The sequence below is a fragment of the Erpetoichthys calabaricus genome, chromosome 9 (genome assembly GCF_900747795.2).
Source record: "Erpetoichthys calabaricus chromosome 9, fErpCal1.3, whole genome shotgun sequence".
Classification (NCBI taxonomy): domain Eukaryota; kingdom Metazoa; phylum Chordata; class Cladistia; order Polypteriformes; family Polypteridae; genus Erpetoichthys; species Erpetoichthys calabaricus.
Genome location: NC_041402.2, coordinates 163,654,577 through 163,680,724, shown reverse-complemented (window position 1 = coordinate 163,680,724; position 26,148 = coordinate 163,654,577). Strand labels below are relative to the sequence as shown.

Below are 26,148 nucleotides of genomic sequence, written 5' to 3'. Positions count from 1 at the left end.
GCATGTCTTCCCCGTAATCCCTCCAGCCACAACACAGTCCCAAGCACAGTACAGTCAAACACTACAAGTCAACACACTCTTCTCCTTTTACCACCACTCCTCCCTGGCAACCTCGTCTTCTTCCTGCCGATTCTGGCCACCGAGTGGTGGTTGCTGGCTCCCTTTTATTGAGTACCCGTAAGTGCTCCAGGTGCTTGATTGGCGACATCCGGCTGCACTTCCAGGTAAGGCGAAACCAGTGCCCAAAAGGGGCCAGCAGCTCCTGCTGCAGCACCCCTTGGCGGCGCCTGCGGAACTCCTCAGAGCTGCACAGAACTCCAACCCCCATGAAACCCTGGGGGAGTTCGAGGCACCACTCCAGCCCAGGGAGGCTTCCATCTAGCGTCCAGGGGGAGATACTGGGCTTCCCACCCTTGTCCCCCTGGCAGATGTGGTGAAGGGGTGTTCTGGCCAGGTATGGATCCTGGCCATCTGCCACAAAAATATATTTTATATATATATATATATATATATATATATATATATATATATATATATATATATATATATATATATATATATATATATATAAAATATATATATATTTTCATGCATATATGTACACACATACACAAATGGATATAAATATATATATACTAGCTGTGTAAGCCCGTGCTGTAAAAAGCCCGGGGTCATAGAAACTATTGAAATCGTCAGGAAAAAAACCTAAAATGTAGAGATGTCAGGTAATTCAAAGGAACTTCTCTGGGCATCTCTCTCCTAGGAGGATTTGTTTTGACGATGTGCTCGCATCACTTAGCACCGCTCTTAGCACTGCTGCCTCGCAATTAGGAGACTTGGATTCGCTTCCCAGGTCCTCCCTGCGTGGAGTTTGCATGTTCTCCCTGTGTCTGCGTGGCTTTCCACCGGGTGCTTCTTCCCACAGTCCAAAGACATGCAGGTCCGGTGGATTAGTGATTCTAAATTGTCCCTAGTGTGTGCTTGGTGTGTGTGTGTATGTGTGTGTGCATGCCCTGCGGTGGTCTGGTGCCCTGCCCGGGGTTTCCTGCCTTGCGCCCTGTGTTGGCTGGAATTGGCTCCAGCAAACCCCCCATGACCCTGTAGTTAGGATATAGCAGGTTGGATAATGGATGGATGGATGGATTAACCAAACACAGGGGTTGGCGAGCGAAGCGAGCAGGGGGCGGAGCCCCCTAGTGTGTGTGTGTATATATATATCCTCTTTAATAAAATCCCTGTGTGCGTCCAGGTGTCCGTGTGTGTGTGTCTTCTGGTGAAGTGCGCATGCACGGGGCACGGTGAGATGCGCAAAATTACTGTCAGAGAAAGTTAGAGGCGTTTTACGGAAATACAAATCAGTATTACAGTGATCCCTCGCTATATCGCGCTTCGCCTTTCGCGGCTTCACTCCATCGCGGATTTTATATGTAAGCATATTTAAATATATATCGCGGATTTTTTGCTGGTTCGCGGATTTCTGCGGACAATGGGTCTTTTAATTTCTGGTACATGCTTCCTCAGTTGGTTTGCCCAGTTGATTTCATACAAGGGACACTATTGGCAGATGGCTGAGAAGCTACCCAACTTACTTTTCTCTCTCTATTGCGCTGACTATCTGTGATCCTGACGTAGGGGGTGTGAGCAGGGGGGCTGTTCGCACACCTAGACGATACGGACGCTCGTCTAAAAATGCTGAAAGATTATCTTCACATTGCTATCTTTTGTGCAGCTGCTTCCTGAAACGACATGCTGCACGGTGCTTCGCATACTTAAAAGCTCGAAGGGCACGTATTGATTTTTGCATGTTTGTTTTTCTCTGTCTCTCTGTCTCTCTCTCTCTCTCTCTCTCTCTCTCTCTCTCTCTCTCTCTCTCTCTCCCTGCTCCTGACGGAGGGGGTGTGAGCTGCCGCCTTCAACAGCTTTGTGCCGCGGTGCTTCGCATACTTAAAAGCCAAACAGCCCTATTGATTTGTTTGCTAGAGATTGTTTTCTCTATCTATGTGACATTCTGTGCTCCTGACACGCACTCCTTTGAAGAGGAAGATATGTTTGCATTCTTTTAATTGTGAGATGGAACTGTCATCTCTGTCTTGTCATGGAGCACAATTTAAACTTTTGAAAAAGAGACAAATGTTTGTTTGCAGTGTTTGAATAACGTTCCTGTCTCTCTACAACCTCCTGTGTTTCTGCGCAAATCTGTGACCCAAGCATGACAATATAAAAATAACCATATAAACATATGGTTTCTACTTCGCGGATTTTCTTATTTCGCGGGTGGCTCTGGAACGCAACCCCCGCGATGGAGGAGGGATTACTGTACTGCGAGAGGAGATTAAAGGCATATTACCGACGCGCACGCCTGTATTACCGCCAGAGAAAATTAAAGGTATATTACGGATGTACAATCCAGCGGACATTCAAGACAGTATTACTGTCACCGAAAATTGAAGACACACAATACACGGCGGCAGCCCACGAAGAACGGTCAGCTCAGCAAGTAAACATCAACAAAAGAAAGGCTGAAAGAAAGAAAAATACGACCAACAAAAATAATGAGGTCAAAGTGCCTTGCCATTTAATATAGACTGTTCCTACTAATGTTTATACACTACTGTTCTAGCGCCCGTTATTGTAACGGGCTAAATGACTAGTATATATATAAAATTTGTAAATAAATTGTAAATGTGTAAATAAATAAATGCATGGTTTTCAAATATTAATTGTAGATGTGTACATATTGCTTGACCTTTCAACAGGATGTCTTGTAATAAAAAATATATAGAATATTCTACAGCTGTAAACTGCAATGCCTAAGCTATGAGTGTGAATAAATGCAATGATGCTTTTTATCTCTATTTTTAAAGCCGTCATTATTTCTGCTTTAAGGCTGGCTTATTTTAACTTTTGTTTGATTTACATAACCATCTCTGTGCATACTCTGACAATTTTCACACTTGCTGCTTTAAATTCTAACACTTCTATATATAGCATACTTATTGTTTGCTCTTCCCATAGCAGGGATGTTTTGAAGAAAATCCCCTCAAGTCTCCCATCTGGTCTAGATTTACATTTGGGGCATGACCAGTACAAACTGGGATATGGTTTACTGCCAGTTTTCTTTGTATCCTTCTATCAATCAGTTTTCTGATCCTGGTTATACCATTTTGGGATATATGGGAGTCAGAAGCACGTTTATAGGAAGCTGTTTCAATTATGGATTATTATGGGTGCTATTTAATTTAGTAAATATGTATTGTATTGGGCAGGCATGGTGGCGCAGTGGTAGCGCTGCTGCCTCGTGGTAAAGAGATCCAGGTTCGCTTCCTTGGTCCTCCCTGTGTGGAGTTTGCATGTTCTCCCTGTGTCTGCGTGGGTTTCCTCCGGGTGCTCTGGTTTCCTCCCACAGTCCAAAGCCATGCAGGTTAGGTGGATTGGTGATTCCAAATTAGTCCTAGAGTGTGCTTGGTGTGTGGGTGTGTGTGTGTCCTGCGGTGGGTTAGCGTCCTGCCCGGGATTGGTTCCTGCCTTGTGCCCTGTGTTGGCTGGGATTGGCTCCAGCAAACCCCCGTGACCCTGTGTTTGGATTTAGCGGGTTGGAAAATGGATGGATGGATAGATGTATTGTATTTAACCATTGTGATGAGTTACACTGGTGTGATGTATGGCACCCTGCATAATGGTTGATTCATGCCTTTTTGCGTGATATTACCAAGGTTTTAGTTTCTGTGATCCTGAACCAGATTGATTGGGTTTGATAACAGATAGTCATTGAATAACAATAACATTTATTTATATAGCACATTTTCATACAAATAATGTAGCTCAAAGTGCTTTACATGATGAAGAAAAAGAGAAAAAAAGACAAAGTAAGAATTCAAATAAGACAACACTAATTAACATAGAATAAGAGTGAGGTCTGATGGCCAGGGAGGACAGAAAAAAACAAAAAAACTCCAGATGGCTGGAGAAAAAAAATAAAATCTGCTGGGGTTCCAGATCATGAGACCACCCAGTCCTCTCTGGGCATTCTACCTAACATAAATGATCAGTCCATTTTGTATGTAGGGTTCTCATGAAAGGACTTGATGATGATGGTCATGTAGACTTCTGGCTTTTAATCCATCAATGTAGGAACATCATGGTGCTTTGATTAGGTGGTGGTGGCGCAGGTCGCCACCACAGAAAACCGGGAAAAGAAACAGAAGAGAGAGTAGGGGTTAGTATGGATTTTAGAGCCACCATGAATAGTTATGATAATTAATTGAATATACAGAGCATCAGGATTAAACTAAAATCCTGAAAACCAAACTTCATCATTCTTAGGTTCGAGGTTTGAATGTTAGGCAGAAAACTCCATGGGGTCCTCCAACTCCAACTTCTCCGTGAATCAACATGGTAAACTTTATTATTTTAATGCAAAGTGTAAATGATTAAAATTAACTGGGAGGATTTACCCTAGGTTCTTGTCTATAAGCCGGACTCATGTATAAGCCGGAGACCAAAAATCTTACGAATTTTTAAAATAAAATCGTATCATAGATAAGCCGGACTCATGGATAAGCCGAACGTACTATAACCTATAACTAATAGAAGGGAGGGAGGTCAGTGGTCTCACTCGCACCCATTTAATTTCTTTAAGGGGGGAGAGAGTGTGAGATATTGGCGTCTCTCTCACTCCCCGCATGGTGCGGTTGGAGCGGCCGGAGCGCGTTCTTTCTGCTCTGGGCGTCACCGAGTCAACACGCGCGCGTAGCGGTCATTTAAATTGTGATTTTATATGTAAGCATATTTAAATATATATCGCGGATTTTTTGCTGGTTCGTGGATTTCTGCGGACAATGGGTCTTTTAATTTCTGGTACATGCTTCCTCAGTTGGTTTGCCCAGTTGATTTCATACAAGGGACGCTATTGGCAGATGGCTGAGAAGCTACCCAACTTACTTTTCTCTGTCTCTCTTGCGCTGACTTTCTCTGATCCTGACGTAGGGGGATTGAACAGGGGGGCTGTTTGCACACCTAGACGATACGGACGCTCGTCTAAAAATGCTGAAAGATTATCTTCACGTTGCTATCTTTTGTAAAGCTGATTCCTGAAAAGACATGCTGCACAGTGCTTCGCATACTTAAAAGCTCGAAGGGCACGTATTGATTTCTCTCTCTCTCTCTCCCTGCTCCTGACGGAGGGGGTGTGAGCTGCCGCCTTCAACAGCTTTGTGCCGCGGTGCTTCGCATACTTAAAAGCCAAACAGCACCATTGATTTGTTTGCTTCACTCCTTTGAAGAGGAAGATATGTTTGCATTCTTTTAATTGTGAGCCGGAACTGTCATCTCTGTCTTGTCATGGAGCACAGTTTAAACTTTTGAAAAAGAGACAAATGTTTGTTTGCAGTGTTTGAATAACGTTCCTGTCTCTCTACAACCTCCTGTGTTTCTGCGCAAATCTGTGACCCAAGCATGACAATATAAAAATAACCATATAAACATATGGTTTCTACTTCTCGGATTTTCTTATTTCGCGGGTGGCTCTGGAACGCAACTCCCGCGATGGATGTATAAGACGGACTTATGTGTAAGCCGATATTCTATTTTTTCATTTTCACAACTTTTTTCCTTAGATAAGCCGCGGCTTATAGACAAGAACTTAGGGTAATATACACAAGTCCTTTATATTAATTTGTTAAAAACAGACTAAATACAACACTACAATAAATACAGTATTTGTATAGGAAACAGAAAAACAGTAATAGAATACAGTAAATTTTAGTCTAAATAAATGGAAAAGTAAATAAAAGATAAATACTATAGATGTAAGATGCACATTGTAATAGAAAATAGAATACAAATTGCATTTTGTGGTATTAAACAAAAACATGGCTTGTACTATAACTTTCAGAATCGCTGTTTGTGGGCTTTGACTACAGCAAATGCAGCCATTGTGTCCTCCAGGTCCAGAGACCTTTGAACACGGCATGCTATGGAAGTTGAAACTCGGACTGAAAGCCTCTCCTGGCACTTGGTAGATCTCAAGTAAGATTTAAACAGCTTTAAAGATGGAAACTACTCTCACCAGAGGCAACAGTGAAAGGGAGCATTCAAAACTGATGAGGTACTACATTTTGACTTCTTAGACCCCCATCCCACTGTTAACCTGCTCACCCTGTGGCTGAAATGGTGTTGCTGATTTTGGTCGTGCACTAACTCTGGAGTCTGGAGAGACTGAAGCCAAATCAGAAATAACCTAATTGCTTAAACAAACCAAGTCAATCTAATTATTGCTTGCTCTTCATGATTTATGAAATCAGATCTGATTACGTTAACTAAAAAAGTAACATTTATCACAATCGCTGACACTCTCGCAACAGAGATAGGAAGGATTTCGACTACGCACAGTAGTTGTGGTTTGTCAATGCTATGCTTCAAGGGGAATTCTTAATGGACACCCTCAGAGGGCCCTCTCCCAGTTCAGGACCGCAGGAAATTGTCTGCCTTGCCTGTCCTGCCACTGCACCTCTGGTAACAACAATAACAACAACAATATTTATTTCTATACCATGTTTTCATACACAGTATGTAGCTCAGAGTTGTTCACAAGATGTCAAAGAAATAGTTACAAAAAAAGAAAAGCAAATTAAAGATAGATAAGAATACTAATGAATAAATAACAAAAAATAAATTGATATACACTTACATAAAATAGATGTGTAATTAGTAGAAAGGTAGAGTCCTTATATATGGTATCCTCTAAAGATGAGTCCAATGATAAGGTAAGCTGGTCCTCTACACAAGTTGCATACATACAGTACATATGCAAATTAAAATAATTGTTGATGTTTCTCAAAAGATTACGTTCTATAACTTGCATAGTTTCTTATGAGTAGACACTCTTGTGTATGTTCAGAAGCCCAGTAAACAAAGTGTATATATTTTTCAGAAGAATTTTTATGTGGCAGATGATTAAGGTGGTGTTCACAGGTTAAGCCAATTAATCAACGGGCAATGTACTTTGTACTGATGGACATATAAAAAGAATAGAAATGTTGCTTATCTTACAAGGTGCTGTAAAAAGATCTGTATGCTGTCTGTAAGTTTCCATTTCCTTGAAGTTCCTAAGCACGAAAGTATTTAACAAGATGTGCAGTTTTATTGTTTAAGCCTGAGGTCCATGGAACCCTAGGGGGTCATTGAATGGGTTTCAGGGAGTCTGTGAGGGTCAGATAAAAACTGACATTTATATCCACTATACAGCCTGGTACTGTTGATTTTTCTCACGTGAACTTTCTCACATGATTTTTCTCACGTGTTACGTCTCTCGCTGTTATTTTTCTCGTGTATTATTTTTCTCGCAAGTATTTATCTCACATAAGCCTAATGCGTAAGTTACATACTTGTGAGAAAAATAATGTACAAGAAAAATACCAGTGAGAAAAATTTCGTACAAGAAAAATCACACAAGAAAAATGCCGGTTAATATATAAAGTACATTATATTCAGTGCATGCAAAATTGTGTTTATGTAAATATTTCTGGGGAAGGGGGTCCATAGCTTTCATCAGATTCTTAATGGGGTCTGTGACTCAAAAAGGGTTAAGAATCACTGGTTTAAGCATTTTCTGTGAGTTCCAGCCTGGTTGTAGAAATGGAGATGACTGATTAATACAGACATTAACTTTTTACATTTGTTAGCTGATTGTGTAGCCCTCCGGATGCTGCTGCACATTAAGATTTCTTTGAGTTCATGAGAAATGAGACAATCATTTTATTATAAATGATGAATTTAGGTATCATTGAAAGGACATTTTGTGACAGATGGGTATCAGCAAGAGTGAAAGGGAAGGTCTACAGGATGGTAGTGAGACCAGCTATGTTATATGGGTTGGAGACGGTGGCACTAACCAGAAAGCAGGAGACAGAGCTGGAGATGGCAGAGTTAAAGATGCTAAGATTTGCATTGGGTGTGATGAGGATGGATAGGATTAGAAGTGAGTACATTAGAGGGTCAGCTCAAGTTGGATGGTTGGGAGACAAAGTCAGAAAGGCGAGATTGCGTTGGTTTGGACATGAGGAGAGATGTTGGGTATATTGGGAGAAGGATGCTAAGGATAGAGCTGCCAGGGAAGAGGAAAAGAAGAAGGCCTAAGAGGAGGTTTATGGATGTGGTGAGAGGGGACATGCAGGTAATGGGTGTAACAGAGCAAGATGCAGAGGACAGAAAGATATGGAAGAAGATGATCCACTGTGGCAACCCCTAACTGGAGCTGCCGAAAGAAGAAGAAAAGACATTTCATTAAACAGTGGTGTATGTTGTTAATAAAGAAAGAAAGAAAGATTTGTACTGGATGAAGAAAATACTATATTTTATATTCCAATTCCTATCAAAAATAAAATCTGTAACAAATTGTTGGCAACTTTTATCGTTCAACATTAACGTGCAGTAGTCCACCTACACCATGCTACAAACAGATTGAAGTTAGTGACCTTGGAGAATATAAGTATGGTTGCTCTTAACAACAGTACTTCCAAATGTATATTGGTCAAAAACATTTAATAATAATAATTCATTACATTTATATACCGCTTTTCTCAGTACTCAAAGCGCTATCTACACAGGGAGGAACCGAACCCACAATCTTCCACAGTCTCCTTACTGCAAAGCAGCAGCACTACCACTGCGCCACCCTCAAACACCATTCAGTGTGTTTTATCCTAAATGTGAACCATTTCCCCCATGAGAGATTTTAATGTGAATAACAGAAGAACACGTAATCCAGATTATGATGCCCTGAACTGAAATCTTAGTGCCTTGTTGATGTTATTATATGGTAGCAGTGGACTTGGTTGTCTTTTAATGAATAGTTGTTATAGTGGAGTGTTAACTTCAGAGATGTCAGGAGTAAACTTTAGCTGTTTTACCATATTTTGAAATCCTCTATTCTTGGATGGCTTCTTATTCTATTCATCAAAGAGATGATCTTGCATGGCTGTGGCTTGATCAACAAAACAGTGGGGTTGGTAGTAGTATTTGGTCTTGGTAGTAAACCAGGGGGGGACTGGTATTCCTGTTCATACGACTGCAGTAACATGACACAAGATTGTATCATAGACTTCTCGGAGCCTTCCATAAGCAAAAACATTGCCACAATTGAGGACTTTGTAAGTCTTGCCAGCTTTCCTCTGCAGCTTGCACTGCGTTGGCTTGAATCATGCCTTTCTGAACATGATGACTCAGTATATTGAAATAACATCTATGATGTTTAAGTAATGTTCCCTAGTTAGCTTGTGTGTGAAATCCTTAAAGACCTAAAGCTGTTAGCATTTAATAGTTTTACGTCTTCCATGAAAAATAATAATCTGTGTGGAGTTTCACCAGAGCAACTAGCGTAGTAAGCAGATCTGGTGAATCTGTTAAAAAAAATAAATAAATAAAAAAATAACTTACACTGTTCCAGTGTGGTGCTGAGGTGTCACCAGTTGCACGGCTTACTTGGATCCCAATCTGGATTGTTCATGATGTGGTGGATGCAGCAATGCGCTGTAATTGGCGCATGCTCCCAAACTCTCTCATTCGCTTGCTTTCTCTCTCTCTCTCTCTTATAAGGAAACTGTGTCTGGCTGAAACTTTAGGTTCTGTTGTGAAAGGAAGTGCATAGGTAGCATCTTTCAAAAAACACTAACTATGGGTGAGAGCAAACATTGAATGTACTTGTCAGCAAAAATACTTTAAACAAAAAACACAACAAACACCATCATCTGGCTTCAAAACTCGACAGATTCTCTTTGGTTCAGCTTTTTTCATATAGTTATATACAGTGTAACTGTACCTTTCTTGTGTCCCAGTATATTTAATTGGTCCAAAATAAGAGGTTTTGTAGTCTTTTTTGTCCCAGGTAGCTGATAATTAGATGTTCTTAATAGTGAGCAGGTATATAGGTAGATCGAAAACCTGCAAGACATTGCTGCCTGTTGCACCTTTTATTGTGTCCTTGGGCCAACTCTGAAGTCATCAGCTGGGAGCCACCCCATTGCTGTTTCACTCCATTGTTCCAGGAACATCTCCTGGTGGTGCAACAGTGGAAATGATGTCTTCCTGAATAAATAAAGCAGTGGTTACAAAAGTAATAAATACATAAAAGAAAACTTCAAAATGTACGAAGAGAACACTGGAAAATAAACATAAGCCAGGCGACACACCCTACCTGAAACATGACACTTTCAGATGTCTTCTTTTATAAAAAAAATATTTTTTGGCTATTGACAGATCGTTTTCAGAATACTGCTGATCAAGGACAGTTGGGTTGTAAAACCACTATTGTAATATATGTGTATACAAACTGTGTATCTTTGGGTGTGTTTGTATGAACAGTATATTTTATTGTCCATACTGCATTAAGGTTTTCTGTTCATGCTTCAGCGTTATGTATTATGTTTATTTGCACCTTTTTTCTATACTATGTTTATAATAATATACTAGGGGGCTTCACTCGCCCACCCCTGGGTTTGGTTTACCGGATATACAATTTAAAGAGAATACTGCATTAAGGTTTTCTGTTGATGCTTCAGCGTTATGTATTGTGTTTATTTGCACCTTTTTTCTATACTATGTTTATAATAATATACTAGGGGGCTTCTCTCATCCACCCCTGGGTTTGGTTTATCGGATATACAATTTAAAGAGATTGTTATTTTCATGGGAATTGTTACATATGCATTATTTTCACTTTTACTTTAAAACTTTTGTAAAAACAATACTTGTCCGGGCTTGGTTAAATCTTTCTCGCAGGACGTATAACGCTGCTCGTGTTGTGAAGGGGGGACGGCTGAACGCACGCTAAGGAGATGCCGTCGGATCATCTGCTGTCTAATGTTGGTGCAGTAAGAATTATGTTTCTGGACTTCTCTAGTGCCTTCAACACCTTCCAACCTCTGCTCCTTAGGGACAAGCTGACAGAGATGGGAGCAGATTCATACCTGGTGGTATCTTATAGACAGACCTCAGTATGTGCGTCTCATTGTGGTCAGCAGCATAGGAGTGCCACAGGGGACTGTGCTTTCTCCGGTCCTGTTCAGCCTATATACATTGGACTTCCAATACAACTCAGAGTCCTGCCACGTGCAAAAGTTCGCTTGATGACACTGCTATCGTGGGCTGCATCAGGAGTGGGCAGGAGGAGGAGTATAGGAACCTAATCAAGGACTTTGCTAAATGGTGCAACTCAAACCACCTACAACTGAACACCAGCAAAACCAAAGAGCTGGTGGTGGATTTTAGGAGGCCTAGGCCCCACACGGACCCCGTGATTATCAGAGGTGACTGTGTGCAGAGAGTGCAGACCTATAAATGCCTGGGAGTGCAACTGGATGATAAACTGGACTGGACTGCCAATACTGATGCTCTGTGCAAGAGAGGACAGAGCCGACTATACTTCCTTAGAAGGCTGGCATCTTTCAACATCTGCAATAAGATGCTGTAGATGTTCTATCAAACGGTTGTGGTGAGCGCCCTCTTCTACACGGTGGTGTGCTGGGGAGGCAGCATAAAGAAGAGGGATGCCTCAACAAACTGGTGAGGAAGGCAGGCTCTATTGTAGGCACGGAGCTGGACAGTTTGACATGTGTGGTGGAGTGATGGGCTCTGAGCAGGCTCCTGTCAATCATGGAGAATCCACTGCATCCACTGAACAGTATCCTCTCCAGACAGAGGAGCAGCTTCAGCGACAGACTGCTGTCACTGTTCTGCTCCACTGACAGACTGAGGAGATCGTTCCTCCCCCACACTATGCGACTCTTGAATTCCACCGATGGGGGGTAAACAGTAACATTATACAATGTTGTTCTCTGTTATACCTGCCTCGCACTCTCCACTTTGCACTGTGTTTTTATCACTCTTTAATTAATATTGTTTTTTTCAGTATGCTGCTGCTGGAGTATGTGAATTTCGATCATTTAAAAGCATGAACAGCAGCTGTCCTTTTGCCACTTTGTGTCTCTGCCACTTGCGTTGTGAAGGGGGGGGGGGGGGGGCTTTGAACGCACGCTAAGGAGAAGCGGTCGGATCATCTGCTGGCTTCCTTATGCTGCTGCTGGCAAGCTGCCTGTTCTGCTTGTCGCTTGTTGTTGTTTTAAGAGCTGGGAGCACATGATGTCTGTCTGCCAAAAGCATTCCAACAACCACTTGGTTAGGTGTCCGTGAACTTGTTTTAAATGTTGTCTCACTGCCTTGTCTCACGTGACGTTAAAGTGTCTCTTCCAGGACGTCAAATTGTCTTCCGAGAAGATCACGTGTCGTCTCCCTCCCAGGATTTTTTCTTATAATAGAGAGATAGTGTGTTGGGCTCAGTGGAAGTGTGCTTAAGAAGAATGAAATGAATTGAGTAATATCTTACATGCTTCAATGCCAGTTCATTGAGGGCCAAACATACAAATAATTTAGTGACACTGGTCAACCAAAATATTGTAGTTTAACTGCTTTTCAAAGATAAGTTGCTCTTACTTGAATGAACGTGTGGCAAGCGCGCCACTAAGTTTGCCAAAAATGCTATTGTTTTAAGACATTTGAGCACAAGAGGTATGCGGACCTGGTCTGAGGGATGCTTCTAAGATTTCATTTTTTATTTATTTTTTTCCATTCATTGACCTTTTAGATCAAATGGCAGGTACTGGTGGATATTTGCACCATTACTTCCTCCTTTTGTTCCCACACTTTTACAGCCTGTTTGTAAGTGTTTATTCTTTTATTTTCCAGGCTTGGAATAACCTGTTTGCTGTTTACCAAGACATTTTGAACACATGGACCAACCTGTATATGGCTTTGTTAATTTTGCTTTGGACCTCCAAGAAGCTAGGTAATGGAGTGAATATTTTATACTGTAAAATGTGCACCACATGTTAGAAAAAATTCAAAATGTATCTGATGTTGTAGTTACAGTATATATAGGATTTATTTGACATGAAAGGTTGACGTGTATATGTCTTACCCATTAAGTCTATATTTAGTAGGAAATGTGGGGGGATAAAATACAAAATATTTAGCAGTTACAGCAGGCACAAACTCATGCACACAGAGTTCTCCTCACTTGAATTGTAAAAATCCATGCAAACAGCAAAGGTCAAATCCTCCCGCAAGTGTTTGTGTACTTCATGGCTGATTGGCTCACTCAGGGTCAGAATGCCTTTGATAAAAAAAGTGGCCAGTAGTCTGTCTCACTCACAAGTGTACTTTTAAGCCTCATGATAGTGAGTATAGCTTCATGTATGTAGACCACATACTGGCAGGGCGAAAAGATCACCAGATGATTTTGTGAGGATGGGCTCTTTTTGATGGTGACTCAGAAGAATGAATCACGCTTAACGTGAAGAGCAGCCACATACCAGGATCTGTTAGAGAGGTATTTAGGAGGGAAACGGAATGAGATATATGAATGGGACATACTGTATGAGTTCAAGTGACAGAGGAGCTCATTGTAGATTTTGTGTGTGTGTGTGTCCCTTCATGGATGCCCAGCTTTGAATAAACAAAGATTTTTTTTGGTTCTTTGTTTCATGGTGCAGCTTCAGGAAGGGGATTTGAAGTAGAAGTAGTTCTAATCTATCCAAAATAACAGAGGTTTTTAATTTTCTCCCTTAGCAAACTTTTGTGTGATGCTGTTCACTATATTGTTAAGTGCCTTCTTTTATTTACTTCTAATGCATTGTTGGGTTAATAAAAAGTTTCTTGCTGTCAGGTTCATTGAGTTCATGCTAATTTATATCAATATACAGTATGTGCTTGCATGTTGTGTTCCCAGTTTGTTTGTTAGTATGAAATCAGAACTTTTCTAGCAGTGAATTGGCTACTATTATGCCTTTCTTAAGTTGTAAAATAACATGCGTGATATTTAAGTAGCATACCCTAGTTAGCTTGTGTGTGTGGAATCTTCATGTGTTCCTAAAGCTCAAAGCTGTTAGCATTTGATAGCTTCATTGAAGTCTTACATGTTGAGATGTAGCCTGTGTTGGGCTTCACCGGAGCATCTAGTGTAGGTAGCAAATCTGTTGGTGCTATTACTTTCACATCTCTGCAGTAGGTTTTAGTAGATGATTTGATGTTTCACAATGATGGTTAATCAGATGTTCTTATTTTAATACCTTCTTGGAAGAACTACGCGTGTCTCATTTTTATTCTGGTCCTGTCATGAGGGGAAGTAAGTGCATAGGTAGCCACTCTCAAAAAACACCACCTGCTGGTGAGAGAAAAGACCAAATGTGTTTGTCAGCCTGAGTGAATAAGCTAAAAGATATGTTAAACAAAAAGTATCAGAAAATCTGCAATGGTTGAAAGATGCTCTTTGGTTCAGTTTCTTGTATACTACGTCTTTCTTGTGTTCCAATATGTTATGGTTAGTCCAAAATAAGAGTTCTGTAGCCTTTGTTCCAGGTATCCTAAAAGCTTCAGCTTTTGTAATAGGTTGCTCTAAAACAAGTCCTTCTTAATAAAAAGGCCTCTTATTTAAAAATGTTTTGGTGGAGTTCTTCAGACTGTCGATATATTTCATAAATTGGATTAAGAAAAATAAACAAAGTTCATCAGATGTCAGTTCTCTCTTTCCATCCCTGCTTGGTTCCTGTTTTGCATGTTAAGTTAGTTGTCTCTAAATTGGCCTTGTAAAAGTGACTGTTAGTGTTTGTATAGGAGTTTATGAGTTTGCACCTGTTAAACTTGTGCTATTATTGTGTGTGTCCCTTCATAAAAAAAACAACTTTGAGTAAACAAAGCTGGCTTTGTTTTTCGTTTTTTTTTCGGTTGTTTGCTGATGTTCTTTGAAGAAATGGATTGAAGTACAGATATTTCTATTGTATCTTAAACAGCAATGATATATAATTTTCTCCCTTTTCCAACCCATTGTCTTCTGTGTAATTTTGTTGACTATACTTTAGAGCATCTTCTCTCATTTGCATATAGTGCATTGTTGGGTACACAAAGTGCCAGCACTGCAGGTTTAGTTGACATCTCTTAGTGATTGAACCTCTGGGGATATGTCATATGTGCAGTATCTCCTTGTTTTGCTTTTGTTTGTGCAGATTTCCTCTAAGGATATGGGTTGCTTCCAACAATAAAAAGACATGCAGTCGGGTTGACTGAGTTCATTCTCATTTATGTCAATATATTTTTGTGTATGTATTGTATCACCTGTTGGCGTGGTAGGGTGTTTATCCTGGAATATTCATCTTTTGCACTTATATTTTCCTCAGTAGGAATTAATTTAATAGAAAAATAAGCAGTGACTGTATTTGTGTCCCTAATTGGACTGGTTGGTTAAATTCAGAACTGGTAGAAAACTTTTCTAGCATTTATGCCTTTCTTAATTTGATGACTCGGCATATTAAAATAACATGCATGATAATTAAGTAGCCTACTCTTGTTAGCTTGTGTCCGAAATCCTAAAGCTCAAAACTGTTATCATTTAATAGTTTCTTTCAAGTCCTCATGTAAAGACATAATCACCAGAGCAACTAGTGAAGATAACAAATCTTTTGGAGCTGTTACTTCACATCCATGCAGTAGAGATGAATTCCCCAGTAGGTTTTAGTAGCTGATTTGATGTTGGCAACTGGTCATAAATCCAAAGTTTTCAATTTTTTTTTTTTTGTTCTTTATTTCGTCTTATATGAATTCTTGTATTAGAAATGTGTTAGTTTTCGCATACCCCTTGGGGTTAGAGCGCAGGGTCAGCCATTGCACAGCGCCCCTGGAGCAATTACAGGTTAAGGGCCTTGCTCAAGGGCCCAGCAGAGCAGTGGCCTTTTTGGCAGTGATGGGGATTCGAACCGGCAACCTTCGGGATACCAGCGCAGATCCTTAGCCTCAGAGCCAACACTCCGCCCATAGAACTTAGAACTTAGAAGAACTATGTGTGGCTCATTTTTATTCTGGTCCTGCCATAAGGTGAAGTAAGTACATAGCTAGCATCTCCCAAAAAACACTAACTGCAGGTGAGAGAAAAGACTAAAAGTGCTTGTCAGCAAAAGTGAGTTCAATTTCTTACATCTGTTTGTCTATTATATAGTACCTTTTCAATCTGTCTATGTACAGTATATACAGAGTGTGTGTGTGTGTGTGTGTATATCTCTCTATTATAAAAAAAATCCTGGAAAGCAAAAGCAAGGCTACGATACGTGATCTTCTCAGAAGACATTTAAAAGATCCACGAGACAAAAGTGACTTGCCACGGTGCGTCTCACAGGGGCCGTAAACATGAGACATTGTGCCAAGAAATTGACCCAGGACCATCTTGCGATGATGTAGAACATGAGATTCTTGCAAGACACGCCCTACTTACAATCTATCAAATAAGACAATGGGGCAGCAAAACATTCAGTCTTGTGAAGGATTTGAGCACATACAGATCCAGGGTCTCAGCGCTTATAAAGCGTATAAGAACAATATGTTATAAATGAAAAGTCGACAAATAAGCAAGGAAGAAAGCAGTGCGGAGAAAAGAGACTCAAAAGCATTGGAAAGAAAAAATAAAAAATAATCTAGGTGCAAATTCAGAAAATAAGACAAGTAATTATCAGCCCGTAACAAGTGCAATTGAAACAAAGCACGTCCAATCGGGCTTAGAATTAAAAGACAGAGTAAAAGACAAAGTATAACTTCATAAAGACATTCACAAATGTTGGCGCTATACACACGCAGAGCAGATTATGAAAGCAGTGCAATTTGAAAGGCTCCAAAAAAAAAACATATGCGCGATTCAAATGTGGAGAAAGTTAAAGAATATGAAAGTAGGAAAATTAGAAAGTATAAAAAAAGAAAGTAAAGATCGTAGTAGCGCAAACAAACAAAAATTAATACTCGAAAAAGGGAAAATAATCACCACGGACTAGGTGTCATTGAAAAAAAAGCAGGACAAAGCGAGGTCAGAGATAAAAGACAGAGTAGAAAACAAAGTAAAACGTCATAAAGAGGTTACAAAACAAAAGGGCCAAACACATGCAGAGCAGGTTAGAGATAATTCAGGATAGGTTTCTCTGTTTGGAATTTCAGCACAGACAAAGCGATCTACATCATCATCAGTTAATTATTTTTTTTGCAAAGTAACCAATAAATGCATGTGAGGTAAAACACATTTTTGAAATTCTCTGACTTAAACTTCAAAGCCTTACAATATTTACATACTTCTGACATATCACCTGTGTCCATATAGTCAATCTTTATTCGCCTTTTCGTTATTTCCATCCATCCATTTTCCAACCCGCTGAATCGTTATTTCTCTGAGTAATAATTTCTCTTTTTTTGTGCTGATGCGATGTTTACTTTTTTTTTGACACTTTCGTTTTTTTTCTGCTTTCATATTCTGTATCTTGCTGTGCATGTGTTTCGCACCTACGTTTTTTTTTTGGGGTCTTTTGAATTCCAGTTTTCATTATCTCTAACCTGACAAAGTCATTAAACACATGTCTCACTGACCTCATTTAAAAGATTCAGTATATTTAGACTCGAAAGATTCCAAATATTGTTTTTACATAAGTTCTGAAATAAAAGTGAAACTAATGAAATAGCAACAATTCAAAGAAAAAAAATCTTAAAAGTGTGTCCGAAAAACCAAACATGGGGGTTGGCGACCAAAACGTGGAGGGGGCAAAGCCCCCTAGTGAATATATATATATATATATATATATATATATATATATATATATATATATATATCTTGTGAAATAAACAGACCCGACACACTGAAAAAGGTTTGGGTCAGCCTCCCGTATAATATTCCTGGCTGCGAAAAGGGTATGAAAATGGCACTGATGTGCATCGGTTGGAGTCCACAACTGAACTGATTTTTTATTTAAAACATGGTGGCTTTAAAGGCCAGAACTGGAAGTCACATGGCGAACCAGAAGTGGCATTCTCCTTGGTGCTGGAGCTGGAAGTGACGTTTTTCTGGGTGCCAGAACTGGAAGTGATATCATCAAGGTTGAATCAGGCAGTTTTTCTCGTGTTTGGACTGCAGAGACAACAGAAGAAGGTTTAGTGCATCCCGCTACCCCCTGGCCTGGCATGGAATTGCCTTCACTTGATCCGCACAGCTCCTTCCTACTCACACATGTGTGACACGGCCACCCCCCTCAGCCCAGACCCATCGAGTCAGGCGTACCTGTCCATGAGGTTGTTGCTCTGGGAAAGGGTATTGGCATTGGCCTGCAGCACACCTCAACAATAAACTACCGAAATCATGTAGTGCTGCAGGTCTAAAAACCACCTTGTGACTCGTGGTTTTGAGTCTCTGTGTAGGGCCATCCACTGTAAAGGCGCATGGTCTGTCACCAGGGTGAACTCACGTCCAAAGAGTTAGTACCTCAGCTGAGTAATCTCTCATTTAATCATTATCCTTCGTGTTCCAGTGCTGCATACCTGGTTTCACAGTCCAACAGTTTCTGACTCAGGTACATAATGGGGTGTTCCACTCCGTTGATGCTTTGGCTCAGCACAGCTGCAAGACATGTGTCTGAAGCGTCCGTCTGGATGATAAAAGGCACAGAAAAATCAGTTCGTTTCAATACTGGAGCTGACATAAGGGCCTGTTTTAGGTCACTAAATGCAACTTCTGTTTTATAATCATATACCATATGATTTGGTTTCCCCTTCCTTGTAAGATTAGTCAAGGGCATTGCTCTCTTGGAAAAATGGGGTACAAACTGGCAATAGTAGCCCGCTAAGCCAAGAAAGGCTTGTACCTGCCTCTTGGTCATCGGATGGGGCCAATTCAGTATGGCATCTACTTTGGAGCATTGTGGTCTAACCATACCTCAGGCCACTAGGTAACCTAAATATATGGCTTCAGCTAATCCAAAATAGCATTTCATCATATTAATACAAAGAATGGATTCCACTAGTGTCTGTAATACAACTCGAACCTGCTGTAGGTGTTCCTTCCATGTGCTGGAATAGATGACCATGTCATCTAAGTAGGCAGCACTATACACATTATGAGGATGGAGCACTTTGTCCACCAGATGTTGAAAGGTCACAGTTGCCCCATGTAATCTGAACGGAAGAACACGATACTGGCAATGTCCGCTAGGGGTGCTAAACGTTGTCTTTTCCTTTGCAGAGTCCGTTAAGAGAACCTGCCAGTACCCCTTTGTCATATCAAGGGTAGCCAAAAATTTGGCTTCTCGTAGCCGTTCGAGGAAGTTGTCCACTTGCGGCATTGGATGTACATCGAAGTGGGAGACTTGGTTAAGCCGACGGAAGTCATTGCAAAACCTTCAATCCCCTTCAGGCTTCCCGACCAATATGATAGGACTGGACCAAGGACTATAACTCTCCTCTGTTACTCCTAGATCCAGCATTCGTTTGATCTCCATTTCCACTTCTGCCTTTTTGCCTTGGAACGTCGATATGGGTGTTCCCTGACTATTACCCTGGGTTTTATCAATATGTCATGCGCAACCAGGGAGGTCCATCTGGGCTTACTACCCCTGGGATAGACAGGATAGCTGCCTCGAGCTCCTGTCATTGTAGGCAAGTCAGATTATCACCGAAGTTAAGGTTTAATTTATGAGTGAAGAGGGAGTGGAGCTGTCCCGAGGAGGGGTCGGGTCCCTTTCCTTTCACGATTTGAGAAAGTTTACGTGATAAATCCACTCTCTAGGTTGCCAATTTGGTTGTTTAACCAAATAATCGACCAGTCCCTTTCTCTTCTTAACTTCATATGGGCCTTGCCAATGTGTCAATAATTTGGAGTGTGAGGTAGGAACTAATATCATGACTTGATCCTCTGGGTGGAACTCCCGAAGAGACGTACCATGGTTATAGCAATGGACCCAGGCTGCGTGCACCTTCTCCAAGTGATTTTTTAGAATGGATCTAATTTTTTCAAATCTATCGCATAACTGCACGATATACTCAAGTATATTTGTAGAGTGGAGGGCCTACTCCTCCCAGCCCTCTTTTAAAATATCCAATATACCTCAGGGTTGTCAAAGGGTGAGAACCCCGTGGAGGCTTGTGGGACTTCCCGATATGCGAAAATGACGAGGGGGAGGTGCTGATCCCAGTTTCTTCTGTCCTCATTGACCACCTTGCGCAGCATCTGTTTGAGAGTTTGATTAAACCTCTCGACTAGACCATCGGTTTGAGGATGATATACCGAGGTCTATAACTGTTTTATTTTCAGTAACTTGGCCATTTCCCTGAAAATCTCCGAGGTAAAAGGCGTCCCTTGATCCGTCAGGATTTCTTTAGGGATGCCGACTTCGCAAAGACCCCTACTAGTTCCCATTAAATAGCTTTCGATGTTTCTGAGCACAATGGAACAGCTTCAGGATATTGGGTAGTGTAATCTACCAGGACCGTAATATATTTATGTCCCCTGGCTGAGGGCTCTAGGGGTCCCAACTAGGTCTATCCCGATTCTCTCAAATGGGACATCAATTAAGAGTAAAGGAACTAGAGGAGCACTGTCCCTCCTAGGAATCTGCCGCAATTGACATTCCGGACAGGATAGGCAAAAGCGGCGGACATCCTCATTAATTCTTGGCCAAAAAAACTGAAGCTTAATTGGGGCTCAGATGGGCTTCCAGGAGGTGGGTATTAGCTAGTTCACAGACTTGTCGCCATAAGTCCATAGCACTAACAACAGGGACCTTACCTCCCCCTCGTGTTCTGCCACCCGATACAAAAGGTCATTATTTAACACAAAGTGAGGACCCTGTAGCATGGGATGTAGTGTGTGTTGGCCATCTATCAGAACTACTGTATTTTTTGCAAATTTAAGGGAGTTATCATTCCATTGCTCCCTTTTAAATGAAGCCGGGGTCTGCATAAATTGGAACTGCATACGTGTGAGAGGATCAGATTCGACTTCAATGGCCGTGGTTTCATCCTGTGTTGACAAAGTGCCTGATGATGATGCATCATGCGTTGATGGCCCGGGTGTCTCCACGTCATCATTAGATGCCGAACTCCATCTGTCCTCTGGCTGTGTACACAGTGTGGTGGTAGCTGAGGATGCTGAGGACTAGCGAGTGTGATACCGCTTTTATTATCTGCCCAGTCTCTACCCAGTATCACAGGGAATGGAGGATTATCGAGTACTGTGACCAGAAAGTTTTTTAATATGCTGCCCTGACTGATATAACAGGCAGCGGACTCATAATAACTAAACTAAACTAAAAATATGCAAACCGTATCACAGACCTTCACATACATACACACACACACACACACACACAATATATATATATATATATGTATATATATATATATATATATATATATATATATATATACACACATATATATATCTATATATATAAAATCCCTATGTGCGTCCAGGTGTCCATGTGTGGGTGTCTTCTGGTGAAGTGTGCATGCGCGGGGCACGGTGCTATGCGCGATATTACTGTCAGAGAAAGTTAGAGGCGTTTTACGGAAATACAAATCAGTATTACTGTGAGAGGAAATTAAAGGTACACAATACAGTGACGCATATTACAGCCACATACAAGCCAGTATTACTGTCAGAGGAGATTAAAGGCATATTACCAACGCGCACGCCTGTATTACCGCCAGAGAAAATTAAAGGTATATTACGGACGTACAAGCCAGCGGACGTATAACGGTATCCTTCAATAAGGGCGCGCACAAAAAGGCGAGCCTCAAAAGGACGACCTCAATTGGGCGCAGCGAATAAAGGTGCGCGTAAATAAAGATCTGCACCTGTTGCTCTTCACATATTCCAAAGCCATTTGAACTAAATTATCTACGCGCCCTTATTGAATAGAGCCGTACAAGACAGTATTACTGTCACAGAAAATTAAAGACACACAATACATGGCGGCAGCCCACGAAGAACGGTCAGCTCAGCAAGTAAACATCAACAAAAGAAAGGCTGAAAGAAAGAAAAATACGACCAACAAAAAGAATGAGGTCAAAGTCCCTTACCATTTAATATAGACTGTTCCTACTAATGTTTATGCACTACTGTTCTAGCGCCCGTTATTGTAACGGGCTAAATGACTAGTATATATATAATATTGTGGTGGGCGTCCGGGTCACACAGGGCTCGTCAGAGAGAGGGGCAATGTGGCGGGCGGCCGGGTCCCATGCCCGGCCGGACACCCCTTCTGCACATGTTTCTGGGGAGCAATCATGGACTGCTCAATACCTCTCCCGGGACGCTTGGTGGCAGCCTCCCTGGCTGAGGATCGTGCCTCAGTTTCCCACAGGGCTCCATGGGAGATGGAGTTATCCACAGCCCTGTTGGGATCTGGGGTGGCTGCCAGGGGGTGCTGCATGGGTCCCTGAACCGGCCTGGACAATTCTACAGCCTCGCCCAGAAGTGCAATCAGAAGCAGGTGATCAAGCACCCGGAGCACTTCCAGGTGGGCTATAAAAAGGGCTGACAACCACCACTCAGCGCTCGAATCGGGAGGAAGAGGACGAGGTTGTCAGGGAGGAATGGTGGTGCCAAACGGGAGTGTTTGTGTTGAGTTAAGTGCTTTTGGGACTGTGTATTGCCTGTGGGGTTCATGGGGAAGATGTGCCCTACAGGTGAAGAGAAAATAAAAGTCTTGTGTGTTTTACACGTGCCTCTGAGTGAGTCTGTGCCGAGTCAGGCACTGTAGAGCACATTATTTCACAATATATATATGTATATAACAGTAAAGTCATTGAAGGCATTCTGGTGAAAACAACAATCACCTCTCAACATATAAAATGGGAAAAGAAAATTATTTCAAACCTATTTTCCCTGCAAATGGCTTCTTTGAAAATATTAGAAAAACTAGAAAATGTTTGAGAAACAAAAATACTTTAAAAACATTGAAATATGCCAAAGAAAATCTGGAAATGTACAATGCTCAAGTTTGAATGGGCTTTTATACTGCAAAAGCCAAGTTAAAAAATAGTGTACGACCAGCGTACATGTAAAAGGAATGTTAAAAGTCTCACTTAAATCTGCAATAATGCTGTGTCTTGTACTCGGAGCAAATATAGCTGGGAATGAACAAGAAGGGCTGAAAGTTCCCACAGAACCTCACTTGCTACATTATGTGTGCTTTGTGCAAGTGTGTTAGATACAATATATTAACTGCAACTTGTGATGGGACTAAAATGAAGACTTTTGGTACTACACGTGATAAGACATTTAAAATTACATGTCACAGCAGAATCAAGGTTCAAGGTTTCTTTATTTAGTTATGTGTACATAACAGACCTAAAGAAATACAACAAACATATAGAGACAAGAAAGGTTAAGGTAAGGCAGAATTGATAGTGCATATTTACCCAAAATGGTTACAGGATACATGATCAAACCTCTAGAATTTTCTGAGATATTCCTCATTAAAATGTTGTATGGCACTGGGAAGAAATTAATATCTGGAGCAATTTTTTTTTTTGAGTTTTCAAAGCTACTCTCCTTCCCGATTTACCGAAATTAAGTTTTACATGTAATGGATGTCTGTCATGAGTTAAGATAATTTCCAGTTTCTTTAGCATTGTCCACCGACACACACTTACTAAATCATCTACATCACCCCAATATGTTTAGCTGCATGCTTAGTAATCTGCTGGAACTTTTTTTTAAGTTTTGGTTTGTCAGACTACAAAACCAGGCAATGAAGCTGAAAGTGAACACAGACTGGATCATATTGCAATAAAAGGACAACATGAGGTCTTTGTCTATTTTAAATAGTTTGAGTTTATGGAGAAATATGCGCTAATTGCATTTAGAGAATATTTTTTTGTATTTGTATTCCAGTTAAGACTGTTATCTAGGTTAGTTCCTAAGTAGTTATATTCAGTCACTGTTTCAACCTCCTGCCCCAGAACAACAATGGGTGAACAGACAGATTTCTGTCTCTTAAAGTCAAATATCATTTCTTTGGTCTTTTTGACATTCAGAGTGGGAAAGTTTGTATTGTGCTAGTTTACTATAAAGTCTACTTGATTTAGATACTGGATTTCCTCTTCCCCAGATTATCTTCCTATGAGCATGGTATCATCCGCATACTTGATAATAGAGCAGTGGTCATTGTTCTGTCTCCGGTCACTCATGTACAGAATAAATAGTAATGGTGATAAGACCCCCTTTTTACTGTCTATGAACAATTTAAAAGAAAGTCCTGAATCCATAATGTAATAAATGGATTAACATTCATACTCTTCCATTTACCAATCAGTTTGTGAGGCTTGATGGTACTGAACACTGAAGAAAAATCCAAAAATAGTGCTCTGACTTATGAACCAGACTTATCAAGAAAGGTGTTGATTTGATGTAAGATAACAAGCAGAGTGTCTTCCACACTTCTGTTTGCTCTGTAGGTAAATTGGTTGTTATCTTGAAAGGACTTTGTCTCTGTCATTATAATGTTTTTTCACCAAATGTTCAAAGCATTTCATTGGAGTAAAGGTGAGTATGTAGTCATTTAAACAGCTTGCCCTGGAAACCTTAGATACTGGGGTAATGATTGATTGTTTCCAAAGTTTAGGTACAATACCACAGGTCTGAGACAGTTAAAAAGCAAATGAAAACCTGGGGAGAGTTTCTTAAAGCAGAACTTTTATTGGCTAACTAAAAAGATTACAATATGCAAGCTTCCGAGGCAACTCAGGCCTCTTCTTTAGAAAGGGCCTGAGTTGCCTCAGAAGCTTGCATATTGTAATCTTTTTAGTTAGCCAATAAAAGGTGTCATTTTGCTAGGCTTTTCTCTACATTCATAATGGCTAACACGGGGTACAACACCCTAGTATTAAAGCAGAACCTTAAGAGCTGACATGATATGCCGTTTGGTCCCACTGATCTGTTTGGTTTAACCTGCCTCAAGCCTTTCTCCACTTAAAGCTTCTACCTAATTTTCTTAATGAGCATGTTGTTTTCTCACTAGAAAAGCTTTAATCTCTTTAGTGATCCAAGGCTTAGTGTTTGGGTACACTTTGACAGTTCTTTCCTTAATTATCATTGACTCACAGAATGTCATATATCCACTTACAATGTAAGTAGCCTCATTCAATGACTCTGAAGATGTTAGCAAATCCCAGTCAGTACAGGAGAGGCATTCCTGTAGTTCTTCTACACTGCCAATGCACCAGTTTTGTGTTTTTGTATGGCTGATGTTTGTGTGTACTTCAGTAGCAGATGAATAACAATGTGGTCAGGAACATCCAGGGTTGCTCTTTGATGCAATATGTAGGCGCCACAGATTTTTCAATAACACTTGTCTATTGTTTTGTCTTCTCTAGCATTATATTCATGTACTGATGATAATGTAGTAATACTGATTCTAGATTACTTTGATTAAAATCACCTATCACAAGTTTGAAAGAGCCAGGTGATTTGGTTTCTAGTTTCTGTACAGTTTCAAGAATCATTTCAGCTGCAGCTCCCACATACTCCTGGCAGTATGATTAAACTCTCGTGGTAGAAAGTATGGGCGAATACAAAAGTGAGTAGTTCAATATTCAGCTTGCAGATGCTCTCTTTTACAGTGATATTCTTGCACCGCCTTTTGTTAATGTAAACGCAGCACTTACCACCCGACTACTTACCAGAAGCTGGGCTTCTGTCTTGCCGTACACCACGGGTGTCAAATTCCGGTCCTGGAGGGCTGCAGTGGCTGCAGGTTTTCATTCTAACAATCTTCTTCATTAGTGACCAGTTTTTGCTGCTAATTAACTTATTTTGCCTTTGTTTTAATTAACTTGACTCAGGCCCCCTTAGTTGTCTTTTTATTAATTAGCAGCCAAACAATAGTGAGACACAAAATGAGCTGCCACATGACCAGCTCACCTGTGCCCATCACACAATATCTGAAAATAAAGAAAGGTGGTGGTCAAAGTAAGGATGATCTCTCGGGTCACCAAAACATTTTGACAGTTCCCATTGAGAAACTGGTTGGAGTTTGAAATCCCAATTTAGCTGGTCATCTGTTGGCTCGTTTCACGTCTTATTTCTGTTTGGCTGTCATTTAATGAAGACACAAATCAATTCAAAAGACTGAAAAGGGTTTTAAAATGAAGGGAAAAGGAGTTAATTAGCAGTGAAAACTGGTCACTGATTAGGAAAAGGGTTAGAATGAAAACCTGCAGCCACTGCGGCCCACCAGGCCTGGAGTTCGACACCCCTGCCGTACACAAACAAATCCGTCTAATGCAATAGCTGTAACA

The 26,148-nt window shown here is 40.7% G+C and overlaps 1 protein-coding gene across 2 annotated transcripts in view; it reads left to right on the top strand.

Annotated features, from left to right (window-relative positions):
• The window catches only part of st3gal4 (ST3 beta-galactoside alpha-2,3-sialyltransferase 4), a 178,176-nt gene that overhangs the window by 59,034 nt on the left and 92,994 nt on the right, over positions 1-26,148 (top strand). Inside the window, exon 2 of one of the 2 annotated variants that reach the window (XM_028810350.2) lies at positions 12,739-12,838. The gene's annotated coding sequence lies outside the window, so the exon portion shown is untranslated. Of the gene's footprint in view, positions 1-12,738; positions 12,839-13,234; positions 13,382-26,148 lie in introns of those variants that run through there. The other variant, XM_028810352.2, reaches the window with a different exon arrangement.